We start from the raw sequence: 10,327 nt of genomic DNA, 5'->3' as shown, positions 1-10,327 counted from the left end.
GGTGTGTGTGTGTGTGTCTGTGTGTGTGTTTGTGTGGAGGGAGGGAGGGATTGCAGGAAGAAAACAATAGTTGTCATTGGACGGAGCGTAAATGATTGTTGGTAGATCTTCATGAAATAAAACTGTTCTATTCAGCATAGCTAGCGACCACAATGGCATGAAAGAAAAAGGCTTCGAATTTATGCACTTGTAATTCTTTTGTTTGTTCCTTTGAACTGCAGTTTAGCTGTACTTAGAAGACTAATTACTCCGCATGTTCAATTTAAATCTTCTTCTGGGCCAGTAAGGGCTAAGCCCGTGCTTAAATGCTGCTTAAACACCAGGCACATTCAATCAGTCACAGCATCAAAGCACTAGCAGTACATTTTTTTTTTAAAAGAACACAAAACAGTCAATGATTTACACTGTTACCCTCTTTTGGCATGGCTGGCAAGCCTATTCACAGGCTAACCTCAATCTGCCCTACAGTACATTAGCTGTGTGTGGCAGGACTCAGAAGAAATAAGGCAATCTGAAGCCCATTAATTTCCACTGACAGCTTGACTGTAGTTGCTACTGTATGACACGGGCCTGCCCCTAACACTTAGTTCATTAATGCAGGAAAAGGGAGAGTTGTGGTCTGCAGAAGAGCTTCTTCCTTGCTTTACATACATTTGGTTAAACACAGGCCACTGGACTGCTCTGGTCTGGCCACCCATAAGCCCTTGCATTATTTATGCCATCTTTTAAAATTCAATCAAGTCGTTTAGCCTTGTCTGAAACCTGTCATTATCGATTGACCTTACTGTAATTGCTGCTTTAAGTTCTCAAAGATTGTCTGCCCACCGATTTAAGGATGTTAGCCAGTCAGCCAGTGTAGTGTGGGGCCAGTGTCAGACTGCTGCAACTAACGCATGCTAATCGCAACCTGTGAAACTAGCAAACCACAGCAGTATTTTACCCTGAGCTGGTACAGGCCCAAACAGTGTTTCCTTCCTTTCTGCCTCACTCTCCCATCAAAAGGAACCATGATCTGAAGTGTTTTTTTTATGTGATCTGATCTATGTGATCTGATCTGTGTGATCTGATCTATGTGATCTGATCTATAAAACCTCTTCTTGAACTAACATGTTGTGCCATATTTTTTATAATTATCTAAGATTTAACAGACTTTCTTTTATATTTTGTTGCTTTTCACTTGAGAGAAAGATGATATGCTTGTTTGTCCGAACAGAGAAACAATCTCTTTTCTCTACTCTGACCTGAGGACATTTGGTCCTATGAAGCTACAATCATTCCTAATTCAATCAGTGCAATTAGGAGATTCTAGAGACGTTTGTGGAGGTTTTAAGCTCCACTACGCCATTTATAAAATACCTCAAAGAGTGTTTGAGTGAGACGGGAATTAATACTACTACTATTTGACTGGTCTCACCGGAGAGGATGCTCGAACATGGCTGTGATCAACATTGAAATGGAAGACCCATTAAGTGCTGAAATTATGTTCATTAAAGTGTGTTTTTTTTACAGTGTAATCCGTCTCAAATACAAACATTTTTTTATTCTTATGCTGCCAGGAATCCAAAATGTTCAAATGAGACAATTTATTTCAAGTAGCCAATTTATCCAGTAACAAACTTGCATAAACCACAAATTTACCAGAAATAAAAGATTGAGGAACTTTGTCAGTGCAATCAAGGCAATAATAGTGTGTTGATATGAAAAGCATAGGGCTTCAACTAAACATTTAGACTAGAAGGTATACTCTAGTATTTAAGGACATTTAATTGTGTTTTCACTTCATGCTTTCATGGTAACGCATATTACAATCAAAGTACAGTTGGTTACATACAGTATAATTTTACCACCACCGGTCTGTGGTCAATAAATGTAACCCTTAGCCAACAATGGTCACGCCGCCACGGAAATCTAATGAACACAATAAAAACATCCCCCTCAAAATCTGTCTGGTTAAGCTAGAGATGTCTGATTTTTTGCATGGGCTGTGTCTCAATGCACTGCCTCCGCCGATATTGCCCTTCAGCGTCTGTGGTGAAAGGTGGCAGAGCTCGTGGAAAGAGGTGAAAGTACCACTGTGTTCGTGGAAACTCTCACGAACACGGTGGTGTTATCCGTTTCGCTCTAGGACGCCCACAAACCCCACAATACTCGTCTAAACAATTGCTGTTGATGCCAACAGTATGTGGATATAGTTTAGTGCCTAAAATACAGGGATAATTACACGTCAAAAAAATATATAATTTAAAGACCCCTTATGGTATAAAATATATATATATATAATCAGTACCAGTCAAACGTTTGGACATACCTGCTCATTCAATGTTTTTTCTTTATTTGCACTATTTTCTACATTGTAGAATAATGAAGACGTCAAAACTATGAAATAACATATATGGAATCATGTAGCAACCCAAAAAATATTTTTTTATATTTGAGATTCTTCAAAGTAGCCACCCTTTGCCTTGATGACAGCTTTGCACACTCGTGGCAAAACTGTCATCAAGGCAAAGGGTGGCTACTTTGAAGAATCTCAAATATGAAATATATTTTGATTTGTTTAACACTTTTTTGTTTAGGATTCCATGTGTGTTATTTCATAGTTTTGATGTCGTCACTATTATTCTACAATGTAGAAAATAGTACAAATAAAGAAACACCATAATCAATGATTAGCACTCTTTCGTAACTTGGCGGCTGTTCAGAGATGACAGCATATTTACCAGACACCTGAATAAGGTCCAATGGCCTGACAGTAGGAAGTCCATAGTGGAGTCCATAAACCATATTCACATATGTACTGCATCCCAAATGACACCCTATTCCCTATTTAGAGCACTGCTTTCGATCAAGGCTGTTTACAAGTAGTGCACTGTATAGGGAATAGGGTGCCGTTTGGGATTCAAATATTCACCACACCAGATGGCGAGGGATGACCCAATACTACTACCCAATCTGTGACCATTATCTAAGATGCGCCAACTTCCTATCCAAAAAACGAGTGACCTCTTTTATCATGTTATGTGAGTATGAACCGACGTGTGTGTGTGTGTGTGTGTGTGTGTGTGTGTGTGTGTGTAACAGAGAGAGTACTGTAACAGAAAACAGTGGGAGTAGAAAGAGGAGTTTCAAAAGGCTTAGAAACCAGAATGTGCCAGAGCGTTTTTAGATTGCATTGAAAAATTAAATGAAATGGTTAAATGATCTCCAACAGATGTTCCTGGCTTTCTGTCGAGGAGAGAACAAGGAATGGTTATGCATGTACAGAAGAGGAATGCAAATTGAAATCGGGTTAAAATGTGTGTGTGTGTGTGTGTGTGTGTGTGTGTCGCTTGCCCACACGCTAAAACGGCTACCAGAGCACAACAAATATAAATCAATGTTGAATTAAACTTGATCAAATTAGAGTAGAATTATATGAAGACAAATGAATGACTCAGACAGACACAATCACTACATACAGTACCTACACATAGAACTTTTCAACAGTTTGCCTCAAATTCTCATTCATTCATCCATTCATTAAAACACACATTCCTTCCTTCCTTCCTTCCTTCCTTCCTTCCTTCCTTCCTTCCTTCCTTCCTTCCTTCCTTCCTTCCTTCCTTCCTTCCTTCCTTCCTTCCTTCCTTCCTTCCTTCCTTCCTTCCTTCCTTCCTTACATTAGCTCCATACAAATGCATTTAGGGTTTAATCTCCCATGCCCTTGTTCTATTAAGTCCCAGTCAAACACTGTGTAACAATGAAAAAAAGGTGGCCCAGTTCTCTGGCCCATTGATTCTCTGCTCCCCTCCCCAGCTCAGATGCCTCTCCTTGATCCAACGTCAGGTGATTTTGTGATTTGAAGTATCATTTACGACGTGTCAGAAGCCGTCAACTGATGTCTGCTCATCGACGATATTGAAGGTCATCTTCAGTCAGAATCACACACACACACGCACGCGCGCTCACTTTGGTCTCAGGCGAAAACACACACACGCACACGTTCTACATTTTCACAGCCCTATTACACTTCCATCAGTTTGGTTCAGAAACCTCAGAATGAGCTTAGGGGTGATTCTTGCGCTAGATGAGCAGGTTAGTAGGTAGGTACTATAGAGTCATATTTAGCTGTGCTTGAGTTAGCTGTGTTTGAGTCAGCTCGTGGAGCAACCTCACACTGTATGTACATGCATGTTCAGCTCTGCTGACCAGGCCTGTGGAATAAAATAAGTTCTTCATGGATGTGTGGAATTTAGTTGAAATTTGAAATTTTTACAAAACTAGGTAGGAAATAAAAACCTGCATAAATATCCTCATTATGAACATTCATATCATTTAGAAGTCCAAAAGGAACTGCATGAACTGTTTACTTTGGTATAATCTAATTGGAGCTTCATGTCGAGTCCCTCTCTGCCCTTGACATTCAGTGGCCAGTGACTGTTAGCACATCAGTAGCACCACTGACCAAAGAGTGTCCTATAGGCTGACGGCAAGATACTCACTGTGGAAGTGGTGGGAGAGCGAGAGAAGAGAGAGACAGGAGAGAGAGAGAGAGAGAGAGAAGGGGGGAGGGGGCGATAAAAAAAGAGGGGGCATCTAACCATAGAGAGAACAAAAGAAAAAGAGAGAGAGATGGAGAGAGGGGAGGATGGAGTACACTGTTCATTCGAGGGGAACTATTCAGTGGAACTATGGAATTGAAGATTTAGGGAAAATGAAAGTGCTTTATAGGCTTAAGTACTATTTGGGCTTATTCATTCTTTCTCACCATTAAACCCGTTTATTTACAAGATTGAGCTGTCTCCTATTTGAACATTTCAATCGTTTGGGCTGATGTGTGTGCATCACGTACTTGGACATTCAATTTGTGGCTTCAGACATTGTGATGTTGGTTTAAGATGAGAACTCTACCACCTATTGAATTCTTGAGCAGAACATTTTGACCTTCTAAATTATTAGAATGAAAAAAATGCACCGTCATCAACCAGCAAGGTTCATTAAAAAATGAAATATATATTTGAAAAGAAAGAGCATTTCATGTCTGGCTTAATGCTAGATGGTACGTACTACATATTAGCATTGGTAGTGCTTCTGTGTGAGCTTGTTTAGTTAAACCCTTGCCAACGGTGCCTTGGGTATGAATCTCATTAAGCTCGGTTATAAATTACCAGTAAATTAAAGCTAGGAATGGCTCCACCTCTGGGCATTGGCAGCCGTTAGGTGTCGCATGCCTATAAAGTTATGTGCTGCCCACTGCAGATCTTCAACGAGAATAACTCGTATTCTGCACACCTAAGGTGTTTTAAAATAATACATTTGAACTCATTTTTCAAAATAAGAAGGAACGCTGAATGTCCTGCTGCCATACCACCTCACCACCAAGGTTACCTTAGGTGACGTACTGTACAATGAGCGAAAACTCGAAAAAGAAACTCTGCTCATAACTTTTTAATCTCCCCCCCGCCCTCCCATCTCATTTCATCCCATTTCTATTTTAATGGCATCTGAATTGAACTAAGAATTTCAACTGGGTCGGAAAGAGGAAACGAGAGAGGAAGAAGTAGGGTCCGCGGGTGAGGGCGGAGGGCTGGGTCTTAAAAAATTCCCAAATGTCTCTGTCAGTAGCAAAATTTGCCAACATATTTCATTCTGGTTGAGCTCTTAATTAGTGAAGGGATGAACTAATTATGCATTTAAGTGAAGCAAAGGGCCCTGACTCATAACTCGGCTGAGTGGAGGAATGATTTATGGGTTTATAAAAGCCCTCTGCAGAGGTGGTGGTTCCTTTCAGGCCAGGGGCTGTGGACATGGCTGGGGAAAAACAGCTGCTCTTTGGCTGGGAGTACCACGACTGTCTGGATGGTTGCCTTGAAGGCCTGTTGCTTGGCCCTGTACCTTAAGTGCCATTTCTCTCTGGTGTAGGTAGCAGAGTGGCCCGGAAATGAAGACAAGGGATGAGATTAAGGGAGAGGGATGGAAAGAGGAGAGAGAAAGGTGAGGAAGAGGTAGAGAAAGATAAGGATAGAGAGCCAGAGGGACGGACAGGCAGGCAGGCAGGCAGGCTCTAAGAGAAATATAAAGACAGTGGTAAGGAAGGTGTAGAGAGAGCAAAACGGACTGGGAGACATTTTTCGGCTAAAAACAAAGATAAAAGAAACAGTGAACCATGAGGACATACACATTAAAATATGATGGTTTTATATAGTACCAGATAGGTTTGTTTAAGGTTCTATAAAGTACCATGGTCATAAGGTTCTAAATGGAACCAGTATGGTGCTATAAAAAAATCCTTTCCTGATGTTCTATAAAGAGTCATTAAAAAATACGGTTATAACCTTTTTTGGGACTATATAGAACCTTTTTTTATTTTACTTTATAGAACCTTTATGGAGAAGGGTTCTATAAAGAACCTTTCAATCTCAAAGGTTTTTTGTAAAACCATACATGTTTTTTTATTCTGGTTTAATAGACATATTAAATTGTTACAATTTCATAAGTTTTATATTTTTGAGTCAGGTGAGCTAGATCTGGAGAAGAAGAGGGACTTTATACTGAGAACTATTATACTGAGTCAAGTCTTCTCATTTGACACAAGACACCATTACTGGCTAAAGTAATCTAGAAACTGCAGTAGCATAATACAACACTTTAAATAAACTGGAATTACACACGGTTGCACAAAAAGAGCTGTGTGCAAACCACGCCTCAAAATATGCTAATGTTCCGCCATGCCAAAGTGTGCTACAGCACCACGTAGGATACAGCTTCTCCTGGGAGAGAGAGAGAGAGGGGCGGAGAGAGAGAGAGAGAGAGGGGTGGAGAGAGAGAGAGAGGCGGAGAGAGAGAGAGAGGGGTGGAGAGAGAGAGAGAGAGAGAGAGAGAGAGAGGGGTGGAGAGAGAGAGAGAGAGGGGTGGAGAGAGAGAGAGAGGGGCGGAGAGAGAGAGAGGGGCGGAGAGAGAGAGGGGTGGAGAGAGCGAGAGAGAGGCGGAGAGAGAGAGAGGGGCGGAGAGAGAGAGAGAGAGGGGCGGAGAGAGAGAGAGAGAGAGAGGGGCAGAGAGAGAGAGAGAGAGAGAGAGAACGAGAGAGAGAGGGGGCAGAGAGAGAGAGAGAGAGGGGCGGAGAGAGCGAGAGAGAGAGGGGCGGATAGAGAGAGAGGGGGGCGGAGAGAGAGAGAGAGAGGGGTGGAGAGAGAGAGAGAGAGGGAGGGTGCACAGAGAGAAAGAGGGTGCACAGAGAGAGAGCGAGCGAGAGAGAGAGGGGCGGAGAGAGAGAGAGAGAGAGAGAGAGAGAGCGAGCGAGAGAGAGAGCGGCAGAGAGGGAGAGAGGGAGAGAGAGAGAGGGGCGGCGAGAGAGAGAGAGAGAGAGGGGCGGAGAGAAAAAAAAAGAAGAGTCAGAGAGAGAGGGGGGCAGATAAAGGAGAGAGAGAGAGAGAGTCAGGCAGTTGGAAAGCGTTCAGTACAGAGATTGGGGATTTCTAAAAACACGTATGTACTGTACAATCCTAGAAAAAAGAGTGCTCGAACCAAGAAGGGTTCTAGTATCAATAAGAGAACCCTTTGAATAACCCTTTCCACAGAGGGTTCTACATGGAATTCCAAAAAAATTCTACCTGGAACCAAAAAGGCTTATCCTTTGGGGACTGTCAAAGAACCCTTTTGGACCCTTTTTTGTAAGAGTGTCCCACTGGGCACTTCCTTAGGTTTAGCTCAAATATTATTTTGAAAAGGAGCAGGGGAAGGGTGGTGGAAGGGTCAGAGATGCCGAGTGAAAAATAAAAGAGAGGAAGTACATGGTGCTTGTTAGCTTGTAGACTACACACATTCTAGTGTAATAACACACTGAGTCCGTGGGGTTCGGCATTACCAATCCTACACAGTAAAGTCCTCACTATCTTTAACATAGACCACATTTCCATGAAAAGCCAGGAACAGATATCTTGACATACTGTATATATTGAATCTTATATGATTGAAGGTTATGACTGAGAACAAGCTAATACCGGGTTCTCCTCATATTATATAAGCTCTTCAGCAGCAGAAGGTCTCTGGAGCATGATCCATGGGATTATCGTTAATTGGGGAGGGATAACCGACCTGCTCGAATTCATCAAGACGTAATAGGTCTTCAAAAGGCATATCACTATATCGCTCGCACTTGACTTAAATAACATCCATAAATATTAATAGATTATTAATGTTGCTTACCAATTATGTGTACAGTACTGCCGGGGGCACTGACTGACCTCTATACAGGGAGAGATGGAGAGGGGGTGTGTGTGTGTGTGCGTGTGCGTGTGTGTGTGCGCGTGTGTGCGTGCGTGTGTGTGTGTGTGTGTGTGTGTGTGCGTGTGTGTGTGTGTGTGTGTCTTTTAATGTTTGTGTTATATGGCAGAGCAGGGAGTTCCTTCAGTCGCAAATTAGGGTTCAGTTGTGCTGATCCAAGATCTGTATCTAGGGGAACTTCACTGCGGAGCTATAATGGAGATCTACCCCGTATGATGAGGATTTTCCAGGGATTTTAAACTCCATATTGGGGCGGCAGGGTAGCCTAGTGGTTAGAGCGTTGTATCGGTAACCGAAAGGTTGCAAGCAAATCCCCTGAAAGAGGCAGTTAACCCACTGTTCCTAGGCCGTCATTGGAAATAAGAATGTGTTCTTAACTGACTTGCCTAGTTAAATAAAGGTCAAATAAAAACATACTCGTGACTGGGGCTTTCGGCTAACCCATGCGTGTCTACTGTCTTCATAATGTTATATCAGGTAATGAAGCTACAGCAGTCAGTGGGGGGTGTGTGTGTGTGTCGTGATTTATTACAGCGTGACCAAGGGACTGACTGCAGCTCTGCCTGTAGTCTATCGCATGCAGGGTCAGAACATTGTAAAGTGATCCACAGAGGAAAGAGATCATAATGTGTCTGGGTTTTCCGGTAATGTGCACCGTCGCTTGTCAGACGCGCGCAGGTGTGGACTTGAGTCACATGTTAAGGTTGGGCGATTGTGTACAAGCCTACATCGCTCGATTGCGCCCCCGTAACGGTCCTCGATAGTCAATCGCTATGGGGGGGGGGGGGGGGGGGGGGGGGTCTTTCTCATGGCTACCCATGTATTTCCATGGAAATATAACCTTTATTTGGAAAGTAATATATATAGATATATTTTAAAAGCATTCATGATTTGCATAAATGTAACATACTAACTATTACTCTTGTTAGAAATATGAAATGGTATTACATTTGGTGAAGAGCACATTAGGACAAAACTCAACGTTTAGGACTTGAGACTTGACTTGAGACTTGTAAAACGATGACTTGGTCCCACCTCTGCATGCGCGAAACCTTAATACAATGAGTTGGTGTCTGAGGCTGTCCTAATATGGATACCGTATAGCTACAGATGCAGGATCTTCAGTGTATCACTCTATTATGGATGAGAATTCTTCTGCACATCAGGAAATGCAAACGTATAGTGTATTCAAGGTTTTAAAAAGGCTTCTAAAGTCATTTCCACTTGGAACGTAATGTAATATTTAGCAAACCCCGACAAAAAAAATGGCCATTAATTATAATCCACATGATCATTCACACTTCCCGTTGCTGCAGAGTTATTTTCCCACTGTAGCAAACTGGTTCAAATTAAGATTCTTCATCTGTAGGGTTTGTTACAATGAAACACCATAGCATCTTTTTTACATTATCACGGTTCTGACTGCATTTGGATCGAACTAAGTCTTACCGTGTGAATACACCCTGTATAGCTCAGAGAGACTGACAGACGATATGATACCTCACGCCCTGTGGCTGAATTGGTATTCGTCACGTACAGGAATAAGTAACTGCGTGAATGAGGTGGCAGATGAAAAAGACGAGATTTGAGTTGCTAGATTTGTATGTAGATGAATGCAGTAAAAAAAGAGACCACTAACATGCCTGGCACGTTTCCCATGGAACCAGTTGAGGTGTATTTGTGTGTGTTGTGTTTTCTGTGTGTGGGCGTGTTCGTGTGAACGGACCAATTCGAACACGCACACTCCCGCTTCGGCGTCCTGATTGAGTCACCATACGTGTGACAGAAGCTCTGAGTTATTTCCTGTGTCCAAAGCCACCGAAGCGAATGCCTTTCTCAAATCCCCCCGATTTGATTAGCCTCTTCAACGCTTGTCTTTCAGTGGCGTGCGTATTGCTGGCTATAAAAATGAATATACTTAGGGTGTGAGGGAAATCAGCTTACCACGTCAGAAAATGAAAAGAAGCCCTACCTCAAATAACACGGAAGTGTTCTTTTAAATGTATTGCCTTATCTAAATACCTTCTATGTGCCACACAAATATAAAGTGGGAAAACATGGAGCA

The sequence above is a fragment of the Oncorhynchus mykiss genome, chromosome 13 (assembly GCF_013265735.2).
Source record: "Oncorhynchus mykiss isolate Arlee chromosome 13, USDA_OmykA_1.1, whole genome shotgun sequence".
Taxonomy (NCBI): domain Eukaryota; kingdom Metazoa; phylum Chordata; class Actinopteri; order Salmoniformes; family Salmonidae; genus Oncorhynchus; species Oncorhynchus mykiss.
Note: the sequence above shows the minus strand (reverse complement) of the source record.